This window comes from Gobio gobio (genome assembly GCF_949357685.1).
Source record: "Gobio gobio genome assembly, chromosome: 10".
In the NCBI taxonomy this organism is placed as follows: domain Eukaryota; kingdom Metazoa; phylum Chordata; class Actinopteri; order Cypriniformes; family Gobionidae; genus Gobio; species Gobio gobio.
In genome coordinates, this window is record NC_137116.1 from 10633793 (window position 1) to 10661133 (window position 27341).

At 41.8% G+C, this 27341-nt stretch overlaps 1 protein-coding gene across 1 annotated transcript in view; it reads right to left on the reverse strand.

The window, feature by feature from the left end:
• pxnb (paxillin b) overlaps nt 1–27341 on the reverse strand; it is an 81426-nt gene that overhangs the window by 47183 nt on the left and 6902 nt on the right. The window lies entirely within an intron of this gene.

Sequence of the window (27341 nt, forward strand, 5' to 3'; positions counted from 1 at the left end):
CAGGAAGTTCCTGTTCATGTTTAAATATTATAATGTTATTTTTAAATTCAATCTAGGCTACATTGATTATGAAAAGTGAAAATATGCGCAATATGTCAGAAGACAGAAAGTCAGAAATAATTTTGAACAAAATTTTGTATGATTTTGCTTAGAAAGCATTTCTTTAAAGGGGCTATATGCAACTTTTTCCCCAAAATAAACGTAACAGTAGCCTTTATATTTTACCATTTATGACTCAAACATCTCCTGATGAGCATACTGACACCTTATCCGCTCACAGTGGGTGCATCTATAAGCCTGTATCCTATTTTTCCTATTTTCTGGCGGGTAGGTTTTTCCCGCGCTGTCTGCGGATGTGACGTCACCACCGCTGCGAGAGCGAGCAGAAAATAAGAGCAGTTCTATTTTTTGGCCACAGGTCTCAGTCACGAGTTTAAATTTCAGAAAAACGCATATAGCCCCTTTAATGTGAATTTCGTTTTGTATAAATTGTATCTTAATTTTAATCAACGTTTAATCAGATAATTGCCTGGATTTAATAAATAAGAAGCAAATAGTCTATAGCAGACAATAATTGCGGGAGCGATCACATGCTTTACACATGAACTGGAGCGGGTCTCAAATAAACTGAAACTCAGCAGCTACTTGCCTCACAAACATGAGAAATATGTGTATATAAAGCTTGAAATGTCCACTTTTAAACGTAACTAATAAAAAATAGTCAAGCAATGTGCACTGTTCAATAGTGGCGGTGATATGCGTCCGTCCGTTCATTCATTCTTGTCAAAAGACGCTGACGTCAGACGCACGTCCGTTTACAAACCAATCAATGTCCAGATGCAGCCCACATAGATGATGACGAGTGGACGCAAGTGCGTCACGTAAAGTTCTTTAGTGCGCTCGCATAATTGCAATGTGAAACCAAACCAAAACTAACTGAATGTATAAAAAGTATCAAAACATGAACTTCGGTTCGGACCTTGGTGCGGACTTTCAGGTGTGAAAACGTCCTAAAGTTTTGATTATCAAGAGGCTGAAGACCAGATCCACTGCTGATGTGGCAGACACCTTCAATGTGTCTCAGCATCAAGTACAGAGGATAAAAAAAAAGATTTGAAGAGACTGGAGACGTTTTTGACAAGCCCAAGTCAGGCAGACCCTGCAAGACAACTGCTCGAGAGGACCGTTTGTTGGCTCGAAAATCCAAGGCCAGCCCATTTTCCACTGCAGCAGAGCTCCATGAGACCTGGTCACCTGAAGTCCCTGTGTCAACCAGAACAGTTTGTCGGATTCTGTCTCTAAATGGCCTCCATGGTCGAATCAGTGCCCAGAAGCCAGCACTAAACAAAAGACAATTGAAAAACCCTGTGGCATTTGCCAAGGCCCACAGCCTGATAAAGGATGGACGCTGGAAAAGTGGCAGAAGGTGGATTTTTCTGATGAATCTTCTGTTGAATTACACCACAGTCGCCGCAAATATTGCAGGAGACCTACTGCAGCCCGCATGGATCCGAGATTCACCCAGAAAACAGTGAAGTTTGGTGACGGAAAAATCATGGTCTGGGGTTACATCCAGTATGGGGGTGTGCGAGAGATCTGCAGTGTGGAAGGCAACATCAATAGTCTAAAATACCAAGAAATCTTAGCTACCTCTTATATTCCCAACCATAAAAGAGGCCAAATTCTACAGCAGGATGGTGCTCCATCGCATACTTCCATCTCCACATCAAAGTTCCTCAAGGCGAAGATCAAGATGCTCCAGGATTGGCCAGCCCAGTCACCAGACATGAACATCATTGAGCATATGTGGGGTAGGATGAAAGAGAAAGCATGGAAGACGAAACCAAAGAATATTGATGAACTCTGGGAGGCATGCAAGACTGCTTTCTTTGCTATTCCTGATGACTTCATCAATAAATTGTATGAATCCTTGCCAGACCGCATGGATGCAGTCCTTCAAGCTCATGGAAGTCATACAAGATATTCAATTTGGATCTCACAGCACCACTGCTTAATTTGCTGACATATTTTTGTATTTGCAGTAAATTTGTTCAATTTCTGTATAGGCGACAAAACTTTTGTCTTGCCAAAATTTGACCTCTCTGTCTTGATTAAATAATAAATATTTTTTCAGTGAAACTAATTTATTTCAGTGCATTAAACATCATTTGGTAGGGTTTTAGCTTTTCATATGAGCTATTTCTAACACCAATTGATTAATTAAAAGTCAGGTTAATAGCAGGTGTTTCTACAAAATAGATAAGCGACAAGACTTTTGTCAGGGACTGTATAGTTCCTAGCCATATCGGTCTAGAAAATCACAACTTTTCATTTTCCGTCGGTCTTAAAACATGATGTAACTATACACATCTCAACATGTAAATAGGAAAATGTTGGTTATATTTTGTCACGTATTGAGCAGTAGGCTAGCTGTAGCCATTCACCTCCAGTCTTTGTGCTAAGATAGGCTAGCGGTGGGTGCGTCAGACAGAGTTATGGCACGAACGGAGATGAGAATGGTATGTATGCACTTATAACTCTGGGGGATACGGTGAATAAGATAAAGTCCCAAAAATTTGGTGTGTTCCTTTAATAAACTGGTCAACTTTATATCCATAAAACAACTCTGATGAACTAATAAAGTGTGCGCTCTCTCTTTCATTACTGCCGTTACCAGTAGGCCTATCACTCTGGAGACTATAAGCTGGATCAACAGTTGGTACGGATCCATCCTGGAGTAACAACTTTTGATCAAAGCCAGCCTTGTATTGCCCCTCGTTCACAAAGCAGTCTGGAGTGAAATGATTTGCGCAGACATAAATTAATTTAGGTATACTTTTGAGGCGCATTCCCTTCAAAAACTAAAGTAATCCACTGCGTCTTCAGCGGCTCAGATGCTGGGAGGGAATGATGACTACTATGTTCATTCTTTCATCCAACAACAAAACACCTCGATCGCTTAGGAGGAATTCTTGTCTGCACCTGCTCTGCTGTCGAAACAAAGGCGGACTGTGTACAGCTCACTCAGGGCTCTGGTTTAACTTTTAAAAAACACATCTCTAGACCTCTAGTCTTGCTTTTTTAAACACAAAAATGCTTTCTGTGTGAGTGATTATTAAGATTTTAAGTAGGCTTTTTGGCCTTGTATTCCATTATCAAAAAATCCTTGAAAGTAGATAAATTCACTTGAAAAGCAGCACAGCACAAGACTTTTTTTATAGATTGTATCAAATATTTTGTCTTGCTGTTAAGCAAGCAGATTAATACACTTTTTTTAAGTATAACCAGTGAAAGTGTAGGACAGTGTAGGACAAAATATCCTTATATTCAAGATACAATCTGTGAGAATAAGTCTCTATATCTTGTGCAGTGCTTTTGATCTTGTTTGGAGATGTTTCAACTGAAAACAAGACAAAACACATTGAGAATATGATGTTTTTAAGATCCCTCTTTTGTCAACATTCAACAAACCCTGCACTGAAAAAAATCGTACACAGTATTTTTGTCTTGTTTTCCAGTACAAATATCTAAATATACTTAAATAAAGATGCATTTACTAAAGAAGACAAACGACTTAAGATATTTAACTAGTCTTGTTTTCAGGGGGAAAAAATAAGTTAATTTATGCTCAAAATAAAACGAAAAAAATGTCAATGGGGTCAGAAAAAAGATAATTTTTCTGACGCCATTGTAAGGCTGGACGATTAATCGAAAAGTAATTCAGAACCTCTAACCAATGTAATTTTCCCATGTCGGTTATTTCGGTTTTAGTCATGTGACTCCGCCCCGTCAGTCACATCAAGTGCAGTTTGCAGGCACATGGAAAGATTCAGGAGCAGTTATCTTTGTTTAAACAATCTGGATGCTCAGTATTACTATGGTAATTGCATGTTTTACACCGTTTATAAGTTAATCGCGTTCTTATATGCACTGCTACACACGCTCAAGCCCCGAAACCAGATTCACCTGCGTCCTCATGAAGTTTGTCAATTAAATTCGTTTAAAGGCTTGCTAGTTTGAACCATAGGCCGTAAAAAAATATGGACGACACGACTTATATGAATCAGCGAGTCGAATCATGATTCTGTGGCTCTGTTCTAAATGAGCTCCATGAAAAGCCAAGGCAGGGAACAGCAGCAGATTCTGGGGACAACTACCCTTTTTTTTAACTGGGACGGTGCGAAATCCCCCATTTAGAACAGAGTGTGCATCAATGACAACAGAATGACACTGATTAAGTTAAACAGTTTAAGGAGGAGCTGGGGTGGAGGTGGGTTGCAAAGCAGCATGCAGCAGAAGCGGCCAAGCAGGCAGATTGAAGTGAAGCTACGCTTAAAGCTGCACTATGTAACTTTTCCGCCTGCTAGAGGTCGCCTATTCAAAACAAAGGCGTAGTTTGATGATGCCAAGTTTGATGCTGATGGAAAAGAATCGGGATAGGACTCGGGTAGGGCTGGGCGATATATCGCATGACATTGTTAGGCGCATCTCGTCAGTAAAGCTGGTTCCTTGATTAGTAGTAAATCGACATCACCTGCTTTCAGATAGAGCGGCATTTACTGCACAGAGCCGTAGTTCACTGACAAGCTGAGCCATATCGCATTAATTATCACAGGCGATACGTCCGTGATAATTAATGCGCTATGGCTCAGCTTGTCAGTGAACTACGGCTCTGTGTAGTAAATGCCGCTCTATCTGAAAGCAGGTGATGGCGATCTACTACTAATCAAGGAACCGGCTTTACTGACGAGATGCGCCTAACAATGTCATGCGATATATCGTCCAGCCCTAGACTCGGGCAGAAATCATGTTCATGGATGTGATTATTAACGTTACTGTAGTATGAAGAAGAAGCTGGAGCGATTGTTAATAAGAAGAGCGGAATACAAGCCTCGCGAGCAGTGGGACTTTTATTGTGGCACAGTCGCCGGCGCCATTTCCGCTTTTCAGGCCATGAGTATGAGGTAACGCAGCTCTGTTTATCATATTAGATACATCTGAGTGTGTTGGAAATGAAGTTATGACGTTACTCTGTGCATTCTCTCGGCGGCTGCTATGACACTTGTTCACACTGCAGTGAGAGTAAAGCGTTTCTGCAGAATAAAACCGGAAACCGAGGGGAACGCAGATATGACGCCATTGACAGACCACGCCCTCACACGTCCCGGTTCATTGGTTAAAATAGCAATTTCTCACGATTTACAAATAGTTGGAAACATTTGGGATATTGTAAGTACTCAACTGAACAAAATATATAACACTGGCCAAGTGTAGGCTTGCTACGATAGTCGGTGTTGCCGGTGTTACCGGTGTCCAGACTCAACACCGGTTACATCACTTGCCCACCGTGGCACCGCCCACCGTCTTTTTGATTTTTTTATAGTAATAAAATAATTTAGTTCAGTTAGAGAACAGACAATACGAATAAAAAGCTGAACGTATCTGCTTAATAAAGCAGGATCCGACCGTGAGTCTCGGCAGCGGCAGGAGTCATTCATCAGATTTAAGAGTGAGGAGCTGACTGAGATGATCGCGGAAGATTTGGTTTCAAAGCGAAACGTAAAAGCGCCTATTTAAGGGAGTTTGTCATTTGTTTTGTTGTTGTGCTTTTCATTAAAAATAATAGACTAATGAACCCATAATTCAAGCAACCCGCAGCCGAATTGGCGCTTATTCAAAACCGAAAGTTAAATGTGCACGGCCGCACAGAGCGCGCATTGTTTACTTTCGCCTGGCTCCGCTCCGCTACGCTGACTGCGCGCATTTATTTTTGCCGCGCGCACCCTCGCGCTCGTGCGGGCGCGTCGAGTATAAACGAGGCTTTACGGACGAACTGTTATTCATTCATGGCGTGCATCTCAATCATAGACTGATCAATGCTTGATCAGTGCCCTGACTACTGAACTAGGGAACTGATTGAGACGCACCCATGGCCTCACAGAGCGCGCATTTACAGACGAGCTGTCTGAATGACAGCTCGTCTGTAAATGCGCGCTCTGTGAGGCCATGGGTGCGTCTCAATCAGTTCCCTAGTTCAGTAGTCAGGGCACGGTGTGTGAATACGCAACACTGGCGCGTTTTCAGTTCAGAGCGGTCGTGTGCATGTTACTTTTGGTTAGATAGAATTAGTGATTTAAAAGCCTCCGCCGGTGATACCGGTATTACCGGTGTTGTCACACATCAATTAACCGGTGGGAAAATGTCCTCACCGTCACATCCCTAGCCAAGTGGTTTTTGGATATTTTACTGAAAACATTTTACATAGTGCACCTTTAAGTAAGGCGCCCTGTTTGAAAGTTGCCAATTGAGTGCATAGGAAACGGATCAGCTGATATGGGCAGGGTTGGAATTTCCAATCAGCAGATAGCGGAGCTTGACTACGTGGCCTGCCTGAACTAATGCAGAATGCTTGATTTTTTCATTAGAAAAAAACATCCCACCTTTAAGTTGAACATATATACAGTACAACCCTTATCAGTGAACTATGAGGGCAAAAAAAGGAAAGCAAAATAATCATTAAATGTTCAATTAATCGAGATTTTGATTTTAGATCAAATCGTTCCAGCCCTACGCCATTGGTATATATTTTTTCTTTATTTTGATCAAGTTTTTAGTAAAGAAGACTTAATATATTCAGTCATTATCTTGTTTTAAGAATGTTTTGATAGTTGTACTGGAAAACCAGACAAAAATACTAAAGAAATATTTTTTTTGCAGTATGTTTCAAGTTAATTTTACGACAGTAAACAAAGGAAGTGTTTTTAACCTGAGCGTTTTGATGCATTAGCTCAATCTGCAGACATGGGCAGGATATTCTGGAATTTGCATTGATTTTGGGTGGATGGATGTTGCCTCAGTCGAGCACACTACATTTTTCAACTAAATATCCAAATAAATCGAATTATTAACCTAAATTAACCATATAAACTAAATTACTGATCTAATTACTGATCTAAAGCCCACACTGTCACTGTATGATAATTGAAATGAACTGATGACAAAACCGTTTTCTCCAGAATGGCTGGACGGCTGAATAAAATTATGCTGCATTATTTTCCTGTTTAACACTGTAAAGCTGCTTTGAAACTATCTGCATTGTTAAAAGTGCTATATAAATAAAGTTGACTTGACTTGACTTGGATGTAAACATGGCAAACTGCATCAAATTGAGCTGAAAGCACTGCATTCTTTCTGGTATCTGCAAGCATTATAATTAAAAGATTACAATTAAAAATAAATACACCCAACCCTCCCATGTGTAGACCTTGGTTTCAGTCCTGCTGAGTTTTCTGTGTGTGTGTGTGTGTGTGTGTGTGTGTGTGGACTGACTCTGTGTGATTCGGCCACGGTCGACCATGATGAACAAACACAACATCTGCACATCTCTGTGGATCTCACACACACCTTTCATGAGCATTATAAATCTGTCCAGCGGAACATTTTACACAGGCAGCGCTTACAGGGAGGGAGTTTCTCCCGAATCCACTCATGTGGGAAGAATTCTGCTGTAACTATGAGTCCTGGAACATCCAAGGCCATCAGGAAAACAATCACCGCTGTGTCTCAGGCCAGACGCCCTGCCAATGAGGGAGGGAGAGGGGGAGAGGGGCATCGAAAAGGAGGTGGAAGGAAATAGAGAAAGAACCGGCTAACAGAGGGGGACGCGTCCGAGCGTTTTCATCTAAATCACCTCATAACAGCAGGAAAACACATGGCAAAGCCTCGCTTTGATCGCCCCTTCAGCGCCTGCAATCGTAATTGAGAACAGATCGGCCAATACTCTGGAAATGACAGAATTATGAGTCAAAAGACTCTCCACTGATGAAAGCCGGTAACTTTATTGAGTTAATCATCCAGGATTCTGCGTGCCTTGTTTAATTGCACACATAAAAAGCCCTTGTTTCAGACGTGTGTGTGATTTGTGTGGCTGACTGCACTTCTCAGCGATCTGAGATTATAATTCCCTAAAAATGCTTTTGATGATGACGACTGAAACGAATCGGTATGAGAGAGAAAACCTGAAAATAGATTTCAAACAAGCATATAATATGATGCTGTGTGTTTGGCATCACTGACCTCCAGCCGGACGCAACGAGTGTTCACGATTCACACACAAATGACTTCAGAAACCCTGACACACAAATCACACAGGGGTACCACAGTTCTAATGTGGGCCTGCACCATTTTGGGGGAATATATACACTATATAGGGGATAGGGAACGATCAGACAGTGCAAAATATAGGGGATAGGGAACGATCAGACAGTGCAATATATAGGGGATAGGGAACGATTCAGACATTGCACTATATAGGGGATAGGGAACGATCAGACAGTGCATTATATAGGGGATAGGGAACGATTCAGACAGTGCACTATATAGGGGATAGGGAACGATTCAGACATTGCACTATATTGGGGATAGGGAACGATCAGACAGTGCAAAATATAGGGGATAGGGAACGATCAGACAGTGCAATATATAGGGGATAGGGAACGATTCAGACATTGCACTATATAGGGGATAGGGAACGATCAGACAGTGCATTATATAGGGGATAGGGAACGATTCAGACAGTGCACTATATAGGGGATAGGGAACGATTCAGACATTGCACTATATTGGGGATAGGGAACGATCAGACAGTGCACTATATAGGGGATAGGGAACGATCAGACAGTGCACTATATAGGGGATAGGGAACGAACAGACAGTGTACCATATAGGGGATAGGGAACAAACAGACAGTGCACTATATAGGGGATAGGGAACGATCAGACAGTGCAATATATAGGGGATAGGGAACGATCAGAAAGTGCACTATATAGGGGATAGGGAAACGATCAGAAAGTGCACTATATAGGGCAGGGGTCGGGAACCTTTTTTGACCAAAGAGCCATTTTTCCATTTTTGGTTAATGCATTTTTCCAAAAGAGCCACAGTAAAAAATAATATTAAATTATTATTAAAAAACATGCTTTTTTCCCCAATAAAATTTCAACAATAGTAATTATTAGGTCCATAACTAAAAACAAACACATATGCAGCGAACAATAAATAAGTTGCAATATGGAATTAATTGTGCAGGGCTTTGTGAGGTTGAGTTATAAATCCTCTTTGTGTGTGTGAACATCTACTATGTTTACGTGAATACTCGACTTGGCATTTTGATATATTTCTGTAGCCTATTAATTTGACGTGCAGCCGAGGACAAAGCTGTGCTTTTCCGTGTTGCGCTCGGAGCGTGTGCACAGCATCCTGTCACTAATTCAGTTGTTTTTCGCGACTTATCGCGCGTTTATCATTAATTTTCGTCAACTGAAATCTGCGTGGATTATCATAAATACACATTTATTTATCACAAGGGTCTCTGCGGCAAAAGCGAAAGTACCCACGTGTGAAATGTTTCGAAATGTCTTTTTCCACAGCAGACCACCAGTTTCAATAAAAGGATATATTCAAGTTTGTATAGCCTACTTTTACATTTTCGTTGCTGTTCTAAAAATGGTTTTCGGTTACCTTAAACAACCCACAGCTGCTTGAATCCCAGAGTAGAAGCTGTTACCACAGAAACGTAAGTGGGTTTTGATTGCTGTCGCGACTCGTGACTCTCGTGAACAGCACTGAACGCGCACGGCCGGCACAATTTGAATATTAGTTATTAATTATCATACGTTTCATTAACTTCGGTAGGCTGTTCAACAAGGGAATTATAATTGGCTGCTTTTTTCTGCAGAGAGTGGATCTCTGTTGATGTGTCTAATTTCTTTTATCGATCATTTGTTGGTAAAGGTTGAGAGACCTGAGCCACATTATTTTTGTCAAAGAGCCAGGTGTGGCTCGCGAGCCATAGGTTCCCGACCACTGATATAGGGGATAGGGAACGATTCAGACATTGCACTATATAGGGGATAGGGAACGATTCAGACAGTGTACTATATAGGGGATAGGGAACGATTCAGACCGTGTACTATATATGGGATAGGGAACGATTCAGACAGTGCACTATATAGGGGATAGGGAACGATTCAGACATTGCACTATATAGGGGATAGGGAACGATCAGACAGTGCACTATATAGGGGATAGGGAACGATTCAGACAGTGCACTATATAGGGGATAGGGAACGATTCAGACATTGCACTATATAGGGGATAGGGAACGAACAGACAGTGTACCATATAGGGGATAGGGAACGATTCAGACATTGCACTATATAGGGGATAGGGAACGATCAGACAGTGCACTATATAGGGGATAGGGAACGATCAGACAGTGCACTATATAGGGGATAGGGAACGATTCAGACAGTGCACTATATAGGGGATAGGGAACGATTCAGACATTGCACTATATAGGGGATAGGGAACGAACAGACAGTGTACCATATAGGGGATAGGGAATGATCAGACAGTGTACTATATAGGGGATAGGGAACGATCAGACAGTGCACTATATAGGGGATAGGGAACGATCAGACAGTGCACTATATAGGGGATAGGGAACGAACAGACAGTGTACCATATAGGGGATAGGGAACGATCAGACAGTGCACTACATAGGGGATAGGGAACGATCAAGGGATAGGGAACGATCAGACAGTGCAGTATATAGGGGATAGGGAACGATCAGACAGTGCACTATATAGGGGATAGGGAACGATCAGACAGTGTACTATATAGGGGATAGGGAACGATCAGACAGTGTACTATATAGGGGATAGGGAACGATCAGACAGTGTACCATATAGGGGATAGGGAACGATCAAGGGATAGGGAACGATCAGACAGTGCAGTATATAGGGGATAGGGAACGATCAGACAGTGCACTATATAGGGGATAGGGAACGATCAGACAGTGTACTATATAGGGGATAGGGAACGATCAGTGTACCATATAGGGGATAGGGAACGATCAAGGGATAGGGAATGATCAGACAGTGCAGTATATAGGGTATAGGGAACGATCAGACAGTGTACTATATAGGGGATAGGGAACGATCAGACAGTGTACCATATAGGGGATAGGGAACGATCAGACAGTGTACCATATAGGGGATAGGGAACGATCAAGGGATAGGGAACGATCAGACAGTGCAGTATATAGGGGATAGGGAACGATCAGACAGTGCACTATATAGGGGATAGGGAACGATCAGACAGTGTACTATATAGGGGATAGGGAACGATCAGTGTACCATATAGGGGATAGGGAACGATCAAGGGATAGGGAATGATCAGACAGTGCAGTATATAGGGGATAGGGAACGATCAGACAGTGTACTATATAGGGGATAGGGAACGATCAGACAGTGTACCATATAGGGGATAGGGAACGATCAAGGGATAGGGAACGATCAGACAGTGCAGTATATAGGGGATAGGGAACGATCAGACAGTGCACTATATAGGGGATAGGGAACGATCAGACAGTGTACTATATAGGGGATAGGGAACGATCAGACAGTGTACCATATAGGGGATAGGGAACGATCAAGGGATAGGGAATGATCAGACAGTGCAGTATATAGGGGATAGGGAACGATCAGACAGTGCACTATATAGCGGATAGGGGACGATCAGACAGTGTACTATATAGGGGATAGGGAACGATCAGACAGTGCACTATATAGGGGATAGGGAACGATCAAGGGATAGGGAAAGATCAGACAGGGCACTATATAGGGGATAGGGAACGACCAGACAGTGCACTATATAGGGGATGGGGAACAATTCAGACAGTGCACTATATAGGGGATAGGGAACGATCAAGGGATAGGGAACGATCAGACAGGGCACTATATAGGGGATAGGGAACGATCAGACAGTGCACTATATAGGGGATAGGGAACGATCAGGGGATAGGGAATGATCAGACAGTGCACTATATAGGGGATAGGGAACGATCAGACAGTGCACTATATAGGGGATAGGGAACGATCAGACAGTGTACTATATAGGGGATAGGGAACGATCAAGGGATAGGGAACGATCAGACAGTGCAGTATATAGGGGATAGGGAACGATCAGACAGTGCACTATATAGCGGATAGGGAACGATCAGGGGATAGGGAATGATCAGACAGTGCACTATATAGGGGATAGGGAACGATCAGACAGTGTACTATATAGGGGATAGGGAACGATCAGACAGTGTACCATATAGGGGATAGGGAACGATCAAGAGATAGGGAACGATCAGACAGTGCAGTATATAGGGGATAGGGAACGATCAGACAGTGCACTATATAGGGGATAGGGAACGATCAGACAGTGTACTATATAGGGGATAGGGAACGATCAGACAGTGTACCATATAGGGGATAGGGAACGATCAAGGGATAGGGAACGATCAGACAGTGCAGTATATAGGGGATAGGGAACGATCAGACAGTGCACTATATAGCGGATAGGGAACGATCAGACAGTGTACTATATAGGGGATAGGGAACGATCAGACAGTGCACTATATAGGGGATAGGGAACGATCAAGGGATAGGGAAAGATCAGACAGGGCACTATATAGGGGATAGGGAACGACCAGACAGTGCACTATATAGGGGATAGGGAACAATTCAGACAGTGCACTATATAGGGGATAGGGAACGATCAAGGGATAGGGAACGATCAGACAGGGCACTATATAGGGGATAGGGAACGATCAGACAGTGCACTATATAGGGGATAGGGAACGATCAGGGGATAGGGAATGATCAGACAGTGCAGTATATAGGGGATAGGGAACGATCACTGGGGCGGCAGTGGCTCAGTGGTTCATGTAGGTTGTCTACAAACTGGAAGGTTGGTGGTTCGATCCCCGGTTCCACCTGACCAAGTGCCGAGGTGTCCATGAGCAAGACACCTAGCCCCAGCTGCTGTGAATGAGTGTGTGAATGGGTGAATGTGAGGCAAATGTAAAGCGCTTTGGATGGCCGTAGGTCTGTTAAAAGTGCTAAGAATAAAAAAAAAAAAATTAAACAAAACTATATATGCTATATATGTACTATATAGGGGATAGGGAACAATCAGACAGTGTACCATATAGGGGATAGGGAACGATCAGACAGTGCACTATATAGGGGATAGGGAACGATTCAGACAGTGTACTATATAGGGGATAGGGAACGATCAGACAGTGCACTATATAGGGGATAGGGAACGATTCAGACAGTGCACTATATAGGGGATAGGGAACGATTCAGACAGTGCACTATATAGGGGATAGGGAACAATTCAGACAGTGTACTATATAGGGGATAGGGAACGATTCAGACATTGCACTATATAGGGGATAGGGAACGATTCAGACAGTGTACTATATAGGGGATAGGGAACGATTCAGACCGTGTACTATATATGGGATAGGGAACGATTCAGACAGTGCACTATATAGGGGATAGGGAACGATTCAGACAGTGCACTATATAGGGGATAGGGAACGAACAGACAGTGCACTATATAGGGGATAGGGAACGATCAGAAAGTGCACTATATAGGGGATAGGGAAACGATCAGAAAGTGCACTATATAGGGGATAGGGAATGATTCAGACAGTGCACTAAATAGGGGATAGGGAACGATTCAGACAGGGTACTATATAGGGGATAGGGAATGATCAGACAGTGCAGTATATAGGGGATAGGGAATGATCAGACAGTGCACTATATAGGGGATAGGGAACGATCAGACAGGGCACTATATAGGGAACGATCAGACAGTGTACTATATAGGGAACGATCAGACAGTGCACTATATAGGGGATAGGGAACGATCAGACAGTGCGCTATATAGGGGATAGGGAACAATCAAGGGATAGGGAACGATCAGACAGTGCGCTATATAGGGTTTGGGAACGATCAGACAGTGCACTATATAGGGGATAGGGAATGATTCAGACAGTGCACTATATAGAGGATAGGGAACGATCAGACAGTGCACTATATAGGGGATAGGGAACGATCAGACAGTGCACTATATAGGGGATAGGGAATGATTCAGACAGTGCACTATATAGAGGATAGGGAACGATCAGACAGTGCACTATTATAGGGGATAGGGAATGATTCAGACAGTGCACTATATAGGGCATAGGGAACGATCAGATGGTGTAAATGTGCTTTCCATTGGGGAGAAAGTCTGGTTTCACGTTAGTGTCAGTGAACCGCCGCAGCTCCAGTCCAGAGACACGATAGCACAGAGCGGATCATGTGATCGAGTCGGCGCAGACCAGAAAACGTATCAGACCCGTTTAAATTGGTATGATATGGAGGAGAAACGGTTAGAGATTAGGAGGAAACTGCAGCTTTACTGAGCTCTACGGCTCTGGTCGAGCTGTGATAAACACTATTGGGTATTTTAATAAAGGAGAGAAGCTTTTTGATATGTCCCGCCCTGTCTTCCTGTTTCAGTGGAAATTATGTCAACACATTAAATAATGATGTGCGTTTCAAGGCACTTCAGTGGGTCTTTAAAGCTTATCTTTTGTTGATAAGCGCTTCTCATTTCAAGTTTGGGAAGACGGGTGACACATGTTGTGTTTTCAAATGCACATTAAAGTGACTCAACGAGATCAGATACAATTGGGGTTCATTGTGGAACAGAATTTACTACAATCTGAGATGCTTTGAGGCAATCAACACAAAATGAACACAGTGCCGCGCTTCACTCGGAAACATGTAGCACAAATATTGGTTTATATAAAAATATCCGATTAGATAAATCGCACCGACCGAACCACATCATTATTTCAGTTTTATTTGGATTAATCATGCAGCCCTATTGTATCATTACACACACAAACAATGTGTTCATACAAAACCAACATTCTTCAAAATATCTCCTTTTTCATTCCAGAGAAGAAAGAGAGCCACACAGGTTTTTGAACGACATGAGGGTGAGTAAATGACGACACAAAGTTCATGTTTGGGTGGACTGTGCCTTTAAAGCACACCCCAGCCCCGTCCTGACTCATCAGAAGCTCTGTGGGTTTAAAGTGTGGCCATACAACTCAACACAAAGCCACTTCCTTTCTCCACTGTTTCCTGAGGAAGTGAGGCAGGACCCTGAAGCCTTGGACTGAGGGCAGGTTGGGCCATGGAACAGTGTGTGTGTGTGTGTGTGTGTGTGTGTGTGTGTGTGTGTGTGTGTGTGTGTGTGTGTGTTGGGAAGAGGAACTTATTTAGTGATTACTGATTTTTATGTCACGCAACTAAATGCAAATTAATAATTAAAAAATCATACATACATGGATTTTTGTTTTAGATTCCGTCTCTCACAGTTGAAGATGATACAAATGACAGACTTCTACATGCTTTGTAAGTGGGCAAACCTGCAAAATCGGCAGTGTATAAAATACGTGTTCTCCCCACTGTATCTGATGTTTCTTGACTTACATAATCATTCTTTTTGAGGAACGAGATTTTAATGCCGCATAAATCAAACAACTGACGGAATGTAGTGACGCATACGATGGCCGTGTCTGGTTTGGACAGATTAATAAGACTGCTTTATGTATCTTAAATGAACCACAGACGAGAGTTACCATGTCCAACAGAAATCATTAAGTGTTTACTCAGGCTGTGGTTGAGTGGGCCAAAGCCAAATTCTTTAAATACATCAACAGACAAATCATCATTGTTCTGTGATTCTCCACAGATTACTACCTTGACGACGTGTCCAATGAGGGCCAGATGAGAAACATCATTCGCTTGAACAACACCCTCATTGTGCACCTGCGTGTTGTGACCGCAACAACCTCTTGTGTGTGCGCCAGAATACTGAGGGTTATATGCCGAGGTCCAATGGTGAAAAAAAACATTTCAAGGGGGATGGTGTGGTCATGCTCCTGAGCACCAGACTCTCTCTCTCACACACACACACACACACACACACTCCCTGCGTGCCAAACTACCTACAATTATGCCTTCAGAGGGCACTGAATTGTTTAATCATTGATAAACATACAATGTGTTTTAAATGAGTTCCAAATTTCAATTGTTTTTGAGCCCCACACTTTTTATGGCTCCAAAGCTCTAACACTGGATGGTAAAGAGTACGAAAAGAATAGGCTTGTCATTTCTGAATGAAACGCACACTCTCTCCTCCCTCAGAGCCACACGCAGGCTACAGCACGCATTCTTTCTATTCTGAATAACTCGATAGAAACAGGTCAGAAACTTTGTCAAAAGTGCCACTTTCGAGCTATTAGCGGCCAGAGGCTTGACTGTCGAACAATTATTCTTTGTTATCTGTGGCTTGAATGGATAGTTTCTGCAGATTTAAATAGCGGTGTGAACATAGCTCATCATTTAAAATATATATATATACATAATAAATAAATAAACACACGTACATTAAAGGTAGGGTAGGTAAGAATTGGTTAAAAAACTTTTTTTCCAAATTTGTTTAAACTTTCTTTATATATCAATACATAATTAAGATGTAAGTACTCTGAAAAAGAAAGTATAAAAATTGAGTGTCTGTAGACCTCTCACGACTGTTTTAAAGACAGCTCATTATTTCCATTCACTCCACCTTCTCCCTTCTGGGCTCTTTCCAAAGCCACGCCCCCAAAACACATGAACGTGCTACGCCGACCGCGATCAGCTGAAAGACGCATTATTTACCCGAGACGAGCGGAGAAGAAGTGCATGTAGTGACATCATGTCAGAATCACATGTAATAAAAAAATCTAACTTTATCATTATGAATATAAACAAATAAGATGTCTTTTAGTACTCACTATCAAGCTAGAATAACGATACTGGTAAAGTTTAAAATACACACACAACACAGTGTCTACGACACACACAGATACAAGATAAAAACATCAGTAAACATAGGTAGAGAATATAAAAACAATCCGAAGGCGGAAATAAACGTGCAGGTAAAGTTCCCAGTGAACATGGTAAAAGAGTTTAGACAGAGGGTAGTAGCTAAAGCTAACTTAGTTCTAAAAAAAAGTTCCTGGATAAGGTGTACTAGCTTTTACACATGCATTTTGTTATCTAAAGTTATATTTTGCGAAATTCAACACGACAGCAATCAACTTGAGCTAAGCATATTGAGTATTTATCATCTCTACTAATGGCTCGCTAAGTGTATAACATTGTAACTTTATGCTAAGTAATGTTATGTTAGCTATATTAGGCAGCTACGTGTGCTAGTGAGACATGCTTCATGAAAACATAAACCAAAAAAATGTATAATCAAAATGAAAGATTACCTGTCCAGCAGAAATACAGCCTCTTGAACTCAAATCAAACTGGTGCGCCAGGGTTGCCAGGTTTTCACAACAAAATCCGCCCAATTGTTACTCAAAACTAGCCCAAAACAAGCCCAATCGTGTTTCTCCAGTAAAAATCGCATTTGGGGAGTAAAATATGTGTCTTTTTGGTAGGGCTGCCTGCTAAAATTCGCAAATCCACAAAAGTGTTTTAGATCATTCTTACCTACCCTACCTTTAACTTACATGCATGTGTGTGCATTATCACCTCGCTGATTACATTCACTTTCAATAATGCAACTTTGACAATGATCCCTAACTGAATCAACACACTTTAGCTATGTTCGTTATTCTTTCTAATGTGTCAGGGGAATGTCCTTAAAGTCCCCTTGTAGTCAATAATTGTATCCCTTAAAACTCATCTTTCATCACAAAAATGGCATATTTATTTAAAAAAAAAAAAATGCCTTAAAGGTGCACTGGGGGGGCGTGGCTTGACCGCAATGGAGTAAGCGGTGTTTGACGTGAGCTCCCGTTAAATCTCTATTTTAACCAAAAAACGTAAGGTGTAATCCTTCTCATGAAACTACATCGGATAGTGGAACAAATCCACAGCGGAGCCCTGATGGACACGAGGCTGAAGAAATTTAAATATACGGGATCCTCCAAAACAAGGCCTAACACCGCGTCAGACCAGAGTACTGCCAAGAGCCCAGCTAAAGTGACTCCGCCCTCACCTGCTTCGGGAGAAATGGACGTAGAAGGATTGAAAGCAGAGATCCTTCTTTCTCTGAAAGCTGATATTTCGGCTGTGATAAAGTCAGAGTTGAAAAATGCTCTCACGGATGACTTCGAAATGCTCAAGAATGAGCTGAAGGCGGTGAAAACGGAGATAATAAACAACACCGCGGCGCTGAAGTCCGAGATCGATCAGGTGAAAGGTAGCATCAAGGAGGTAGAGGGGGGACTGAAAACGAAGTGTGAGGATATGGAAGGGCGAATGAGGAGATGTAATATAAGAATCATCGGAGTACCCGAAACTCCCGACTCCAGTACTACAACCTCTGTATCAAAGTTGCTAACTGAGGTGCTACAGTTGGATAAAGAGCCGCTGATCGATAGATCGCACCGGAGCTTAGGGCCGAAAAAGCCGGGCGGGAAACCTCGCGCCATCGTTGCTAAGCTTCATTATTACCAAGATTGTGTCCAGATACTACAACGCGCGCGCACTCGGGGTCCGCTCCGTTACAACGGGGAACCAATTACCATCTTTCCGGACTACACGGCAACTGTGGCTAAAGCTCGGGCTGCTTTCACAGAGGTGAGGAAGCTGCTGCGCGACCGACAGGGTGTCCGGTACGGGATTTTGTTTCCAGCGCGATTTCGGGTCACGTACAGAGGGGAGGACAGGGAGTTCACTGACCCGGACAAAGCTATGACCTATGTCAAGAAGAATATTCTTCCTTCCGCGGAGGCCGCAGAATGTTCATGAGACCGATCTTTTCAACTGAACATAATACCTCTGTCGACTAACGGGTATGGTGAACATGTGTTTTTATCACTGTGCCAGATGTCACCAGGTACAAATTCATAACACAATGTTTACATTCTCTATATACTGTCCCACTTTCTTATTTGTAATGACGTCCAGCTTGAACAGTGCTCATAGGCTGACATACTATTTCATGTTCAGTTTAGTCGTGTTACTACTAGTATTGGTTTGCTGTTCCTGCTTAATGGATATCCCGAACTAAAATGAAAGACACTCTGTTTCAGTTCCTGATTATTATTATGGGTTAATTAGGACAGCCATAGTTGGCTATTTGTAAAGAATCATTACACCTGATGTAATGTTATTTAAGGAAGTTAATGCTGTATAGTCTTGATACTCAGCATGATTAATATATTCTCTACCAAGAATAATAACTTATGTTTACTGTGCATTGTTCCTAGAATTGTATTACTCTACACTTTACTATTCTTTATTTTCTTTTTGTTGGAGGTTTGACGGGAGCCCGAGTGCTTAGCTTTAGTTCCCAACCACAAACACTTAATGTGTGGATTTTTTTCTGAGGGCTGTTGGGATCACCTGGTTCATGTGGGTGATAGGGGGTGGGCAATTACTGGACCTATTTACGAACTGAGGCTACTCTGCCAGACTTTTATTTCATTTTTGTTTATGTTTGTTTTTTATGTTTTTGTGCATTTGGGTTTCATATATGGTGCTTACCTCTCTGTATACACAATATGGCCAATATAAATAATTCAAGAGGTTATGAAGGCTGCCCTGTTAACTTTATAAGCTGGAATGTTAAATCACTTAATCATCCAGTGAAATTTAAAAAAGTATTCTCACACCTAAAACAGCTCAATGCAGATATTGCATTCTTACAAGAGACCCATATACGTTCTTGTGATAGTTCTCGCCTGGTTAGGGGATGGGCTGGCCAGGTGTATCAATCCAATTTCTGCTCAAAGGCTAGGGGTGTTGCTATTATGATAAGTAAAAATGTACAGTTTACGGCATCTCATGTGCAAACAGACTCTGCAGGGCGATATATCATTGTGGTAGGAAAATTATACTCGCTCCCAGTTATATTAGCCTGTATCTATGCCCCGAACTGGGATGATTCTACATTCTTCACAATTTTTTTCTCTCGCTTACCAGACCTGACATCACATCATCTTATAGGGGCTTAGGGGCTATGGTCATCTCGGACCATGATCCCTTAATCATGAAAATGTACATTCCTAATACACAATCTACATTTCGCTCATGGCGGTTTAACTCTCTGCTTCTGTCAGAAGATGAGTTTACTAGGTTCATATCGTCTGAAATCAAATTGTTTCTTGATATCAATCAAACCCCAGGGATGTCATCATCTACTGTTTGGGAGTCCCTAAAGGCGTATTTAAGGGGTCAAATTATTTCATACTGTGCAAGTAAAAGGAGGGCTAACACTGAGCGTATTAAAAAATTAGCAGATGAGATATTAGAGTTAGACAGGCTACATAGCTTTTCCCCATCAGCAGATGTAATTAAGAAACGCTTGTCATTACAGACAGAGTTTGATCTCCTGTCCACCCGACATGCTGAATACCTTGTTTCCAAATCAAGGCATGGTCATTATGAACATGGGGAAAAGTCCGGCCGAGCACTTGTTCACCAGCTGCGCCAAAGAACTGCTAATCAAACCATTTCTGAAATTAATGATGAATGTGGTCAAAAATGCACTGACAATGAGAAAATCAATTCCTGTTTCAAGAAATTCTACCAGATATTATATACTTCAGATGGGCCCACTAACCCTGCTGTCTTAGAAGACTTTTTTAAATCCCTGAAAATGCCCTCTGTAGATTTAGAATTCTCGGCTGAACTGGAAAGGGATTTTTCAGTTAAGGAGATAGTGTCAGCAATCGGTGCCATGCAAAGTGGCAAATCTCCAGGGCCAGATGGCTTCTCAACCGAATTTTTCAAAAAGTTTTCTGACCAGTTAGCTCCTCTGTTATTGTTAGTATTTGAAGAATCTTTAGTCACCAATTCCCTGCCCCCAACCATGCGTCAAGCAGTCATCTCTCTATTACTTAAAAAGGATAAAAATCCCCTTAATTGCAGTTCATAGCGCCCTGTTTCGTTGCTGAATACAGATGCAAAGACTCTTGCCAAGATTTTGGCACGTCGACTTGAAAACATTATTCCCTCTATTATTTCGTCTGACCAGACGGGATTTATAAAAAATCGGTTTTCATTTTTCAATATCAGGCGTCTTTTTAATATCCTTTATTGTCCCACTCCACCCGATCCTGGGAATATCGAGGTGATGTTGTCACTTGACGCTGAAAAAGCGTTTGATAGGGTGGAGTGGGACTACCTTTTCAAGACTTTAGAAACATTTAATTTCGGCCCTAAATTCATTTCCTGGATCAGACTCCTATACGCGCTTCCAGTGGCTGCGGTACGCACCAATAATAACTTATCCACGTACTTTGAGCTGAAGCGGGGCACTAGGCAGGGGTGTCCTCTTTCACCACTTTTGTTTGCCGTTGCACTTGAGCCACTTTCATTAGCCCTGAAGCAGTGTCCCACCATCAAGGGGATACACCGGGCGGGTTCGGAGCATAAAGTGTCACTTTATGCGGATGACATGTTATTATTCATATCGGACCCCCTCTCAAGTCTTCCTGAATTATCGAGTCTACTCACAAAGTTCGGAAGTATATCTGGTTATAAAGTTAACCTTCAGAAAAGTGAACTTATGCCTATCTCTTCTGTAGACAGATCATATCTTGGGTCAATTCCTTTTAAATTTAGCCCTAAAAAAATAAAATATTTAGGTATATGGGTCACGTAACCAGTGGGTAAATTGGCTTTTGTAGGGAGGGGGAGCCCTTATTTACGGTGAATGGTCATTCAAAATCGCGCCGGAAAAATACTTAATGTGTTTTTACACCAAAGGGGCTCTTTTTCCAGTATTACTGTGTAAGTTAGAGTTGAGTTATTCAAACAAAGAGAAATACTTTACAGTTCACTTAGGACCATAAGCAGGTTTTTTTTTTAAATCAGTGAAGTCCCAAATTTGAGGTAGTTAGGGGGGTTCGGGGGAGCATAAAAATTTGATTTCTCTGATCTACATTATGTGCATTTTTAATAAGTTTGAAGGCCAAAAAATGAATAATAAATAGCTTGTCAGTGGGCAGTAGATTATTTGACAATACTCCCCTAAAGATGAGTGTCCCTGAAAAGGGTTGGGAACTTTTTTTGACCAAAGAGCCATTTTTTTTTTTTCATTTTTGTTAAATGCATTTTTCCAAAAGAGCCACAATCAAAAATTATATAAAATTATTATTAAAAAGCTTTTTTTCCCCAATAAAATGTAAACAATAGTAATTATTAGGTCCACAACTAAAAACAAACAATTATGCAGCAAACAATAAATAAGTTGCAATATGGAATTAATTGTGCAGGGCTCTCACTGTGAGGTTGGCCAAATGATGAGTATAAATCCTCTTCGTGTGTGTGAACGCCCACAGTGCTTACATCTACTATGTTTATGTGAATACTTGAATACTTTTGATAGCCTATATTTCTGTGTTGATTTGGCCGTTTAGGCGCGCAACCGAAGACAAAGGCTAGAATGCTTGTCCGTTTGTCCGTGTTGCGCTCGGAGCGCGCACAGCATCCTGTCAGTAATTCAGTTGTCTTTCGTGACTTATCATGCTTTTATTGTTTATTTTATCATGACACTCGCGAACAGCACTGAACACACAACTTGAATATTATGATAAACTTGTCATTAACTTCGGTAGGCTGCACAACAAGGGAATTGTAATTGGCTGCTTTTTTCTGCAGAGAACGGATCTCTGTTGATGCGTGTGTCTAATATTTTTATCGATCATGTTAGTAAATGTTAGATATGTTGGTAAAGTGTGAGAGACCTCTAGCAGTTCGCGGATTTCCATGGTAACTCACTGTTAGAATTGTGACGGGTTTACCTTGATGGCTGTGGGCGCGGTGCTGAACCAGAGAACGCAGCGATTAATGCCTTATGGCATCTGATAATTCCATATAGCCTGTATTTGTCAGGAGACGAACAATAATTAAAGTCTAATAACAATATTTCGTGCTGAAGGAGACGGAGCTGAGCTCCAGCAGGGTGTGTTGTGGACCTGAGGAGGCGGAGCTGCGCTCCGGTGCGCTCCGGCCCAATTTAACCTCTGCACGTAACCACAAGGATCTTTTTAAGGCTAATTATCACCCCCTCTTAAGTAACCTCAAACAAGACCTTGAGCGCTGGGATCCTCTGCCTCTCTCCTTAGGAGGGAGGATTAACACGATTAAGATGAATATTCTCCCTAAGTTTTTATATTTATTTCAATGTCTTCCTATCTATCTAACAAAATCTTTTTTTTCCAAATTAAATAGTCAGATTTCATCCTTTATATGGCATAAAAGGCAGCCCAGGATTAATAAAAATATATTACAGAAGCCTCGCGCAATGGGAGGTATGGCTCTTCCAAATTGTATGTATTACCATTGGGCTGCTAATATTAGAGCACTGCTGTATTGGTTGAGAAATGATTACGCGGATGTCAATAGTACGGAATGGATGGTGTTAGAGAGGGCTTCCATTGGATCAAGCTCCCCAGTAGCTTTATTATGTTCCAAATTACCTTTCAAACAGCCTATCTCATCCTTCACCACTAATCCAGCTGTTATCCATTCAATTAAAACCTGGAACCAGTTTAGAAGGACCTTTAATCTCACTGATCTTTCACTTCTTACACCATTGATAAAGAATCATATGTTTGTTCCATCAATAATGGATGAAGCTTTTAATGTGTGGGCAAGAAATGGTATAGGTACATTATCTGACCTCTACATTGAAAATAGGTTTGCCACTTTTATACAATTGCAACAGAAATATGGTCTTCATAAATCACATTTTTTCAGGTATTTACAGCTTAGAGGTTTTGTGGCTTCTAACTCTGACTGTTTCCCGTCGTGCCCTTCTGAATCTCTGCTTGAAACAATATTAAAATGTAAAGTTAACATAAAACAAGTAATAGGCAAAATTTATACATTGCTGAATACACATAACATGAGTAGTCTCGATAGCCTTAGAATCAAATGGGAAACAGACTTGGATGAAACGATTTCAGATGAAATATGGCAAAAAATTATACAGCGAATCTACTCTTCCTCTATTTGCCTCAGACACAATGTGATTCAGTTTAAAATAGTGCACCGTCTTCATTGGACTAAGGATAGATTGTCTAAGATTAAGACGGGTATTGACCCTACGTGTGATCGGTGCAGGCAGGCTCCTGCCACACTGCTGCACATGTTTTGGTTGTGCCCTAAGCTACAACATTTTTGGCAGTCCATCTTTGAGGCATTCTCTGGTATATGTGGAAGAACTATACACCCTTCTCCTCTGATTTCACTGTTTGGTGTGGCTCCGGTGGATGCCACCTTTTCTGGGTGCCACCTAAGCATGATCGCCTTCTGCTCTTTGTTGGCTAGGAGGCTTATCCTGTTTAAATGGAAAGATGCACTCCCCCCAACATATGGCCAATGGATTAGGGAGGTCATGAGTTATGTTCACTTAGAGAAAATTAGATATACTGTAAGAGGGTCCACTAGAAAATTCAATGTCATTTGGCAGCCATTTATTTCCTTTGTAGAAGGCATGGCAGCTACTAACTTATCTATGTAACCAAATTGTGTGTGCATAATTTTTTTTTTTTTTTTTTTTATCCTCTTTTTTTTTTAATTATTATTATTATTATTTTTTTTTTATTGATGCTGTTTTTTTCTTTTATTTACCGAGATATTTGAATTATATATGTATGAAACTGCAGACTCATACTTGAATATGTCGGGATGCATGGAAATTTGCTGGGGGTCCAGTACCTGTGGGTGGGGGGCACTGGGGAGTAGTTGTTTTGTCTGTTTGTATGGACAGGAACTAGACTTGACTATTTCATGTGTGAATTGTATATCTTTTGTTTGTTATATTTGAAAATAAAAGAGACCTTGATCAAAAAAAAAGGTGCACTGTGTAAGTTTTAGCAGCACCTAGTGGTGAGGTTGTGAATTGCAACCACCAACTGCTCACCCCCCCCCCCCTTTCGAAGCACATAGAGAAGCTACAGTGGCCAACACAGGACAAAGATGTCGTCGTCGGAGAGAGCAGAGAGTAGCTAGCGCCCTGTAGAGAAGTTTGTCCGTTTAGGGCTACTGTAGAAACATGGCGGCACAAAATGGCAACTTCACTGTAAGGGGACCCGCGGGGTGTGTAGATAGAAACGGCTCATTCTAAGGTAATAAAAACATAACGGTTCATTATGTAAGGTCTTTATACACCACTGAAAACATAGTTATGTATATTATATTGCATTTCTGTCAATAGATCCTCATAAATATTAAACACAGCACCGCTAAAATAGCTTGATTGTCACTCCACACCCTTGCTTCATTTACTATGAATATGCAAATAAGCCCCGCCTCCACTCACCCATACAGACTCGTCTACACACACACTACACAGACATACACCAATCAGTCATAACATTATGACTATTGACAGGTGAAGTGAATAACATTGATTATCTCTTCATCACGACATCTGTTAGTGGGTAGGATATATTAGGCAGCAAGTGAACAGTTTGTCCTCAAAGTTGATGTGTTAGAAGCAGGAAAAATGGGCAAGCGTAAGGATTTGAGGGAGTTTGACAAGGGACAAATTGTGATAGCTAGACGACTGGGTCAGAGCATCTCCAAAACTACAGCTCTTGTGGGGTGTTCCCGGTCTGCAGTGGTCAGTCTCTATCAAAAGTGCTCCAAGGAAGGAACAGTGGAGAACCGGTGACAGGGTCATGGGCGGCCAAAGGTCATTGATGCACGTGGGGAGGGAAGGCTGGCCCGTGTGGTCCGATCAAACAGACGAGCTACTGGAGCTCAAATTGCTCAAGAAGTTAATGCTGGTTCTGATAGAAAGGTGTCAGAATACACAGAGCATCTCAGTTTGTTGCGTATGGGGCGGCATAGCCGCTGATCAGTCAGGTGCCCATGCTGACAGAACTGGACCCCGGAGCAATGGAAGAAGGAGGCCTGGTCTGATGAATCACGTTTTCTTTTACATCACGTGGATGGCCGGGTGCGTGGCTTACCTGGGGAACACATGGCACCAGGATGAACTATGGGAAGAAGGCAAGCCGGCGGAGGCAGTGATGCTTTGGGCAATGTTCTGCTGGGAAACCTTGGGTCCTCCATCCATGTGAATGTTACTTTGACACGTACCACCTACCTAAGCATTGTTGCAGACCATGTACACCCTTTCATGGAAACGGTATTCCCTGGTGGCTGTGGCTCTTTCAGCAGATAATGCACCTTGGTGCCAAATACCACAGCACACCTTCAGGGGTCTAGTGAGAGTCCATGCCTCGACGGGTCAGGGCTGTTTTAGCAGCAAAAGGGGGACCGACACAATATTAGTCATAATGTTATTCCTGATTGTATAGAGAATTTTAATTTTGAATTTACATGATACTAGGTTTTACATAATACACAACACTGTTAATCTAATGGGGATGGCGGTTTTACAAAGGGAATGCTTTTTAAATTGTTAAAGTTTTATGAATTCAACTTATTAGACATCCTTTTTAGTTATTAGTTTCAATTTAATGAAACCATTAAAAACGGAATCCAGAACAGAATTTTGGAAAAAATAAAAATAGATTTCATAGGGCACATTTGAAGCCATTTGGCCTCATCAACAGGCTACTTCTAAATCCGAAACACTGATCGCCTCTAACAAAGCTAATAAAGCATTCCACTGTGAGCAGCTGGTTGGAAAAACTCCTCTCATTCGCCCTTTGACCCTCGAGTGAGTCAGTTCGGTTCCCTCCCCCACTCCAAACGCAGGCTCTGGATTTCCCCGTACTCACACCATCATACCCAAACTCACTGACGGCACGCACTCGTCTGTCACTCGGGCTCTTCCTGCAACACTCAATGAAGACAATCGCCTCTTTCTCCAGCCCAAAAACACAACATGCACTGAACCACCACCATCAAATATCTTCCTTCTTCAGATGTCAAATAATTCAAGTGGTTAGCAGTGTTATGATAACGTAGTCAACCAGTTATTATTCCATAACTTAAGTGATCTAACTTTACAGTATCCCACTTAAAACTTAATATATACATGAATAAGAACATTTACATTTATGCATTTGGCGGAGGCTTTTATCCGAAGCGATTCATGGGATTTCATGAGAATCGAACCCATGACCTGTACAGTTTGAGCAAATACTGACCTGAGCTCAAATGATCGCTTTGTCTTATTTGGAGAAGCAGCAGAGAACAGAAGAGCAGATGAGTGGTCTGTTATATAGTGTTACTCTGGATGACGGTCATTATTTAAGAATATCTGACTGTTGAATGCTGCATATGACCAATCAGAACAAGAGCCATGTGATAAAAGGCGATGCATAATGTCAAATGTTGGGGTCCAATCAGCACCAAGCACCGAAGGTGTGTAGGTGTAATCATTGGTGTTCTTCTTCTGCTCTTGAGTCTATGGCAGCTCATAGAACCGCTTGCGGGAAAGTT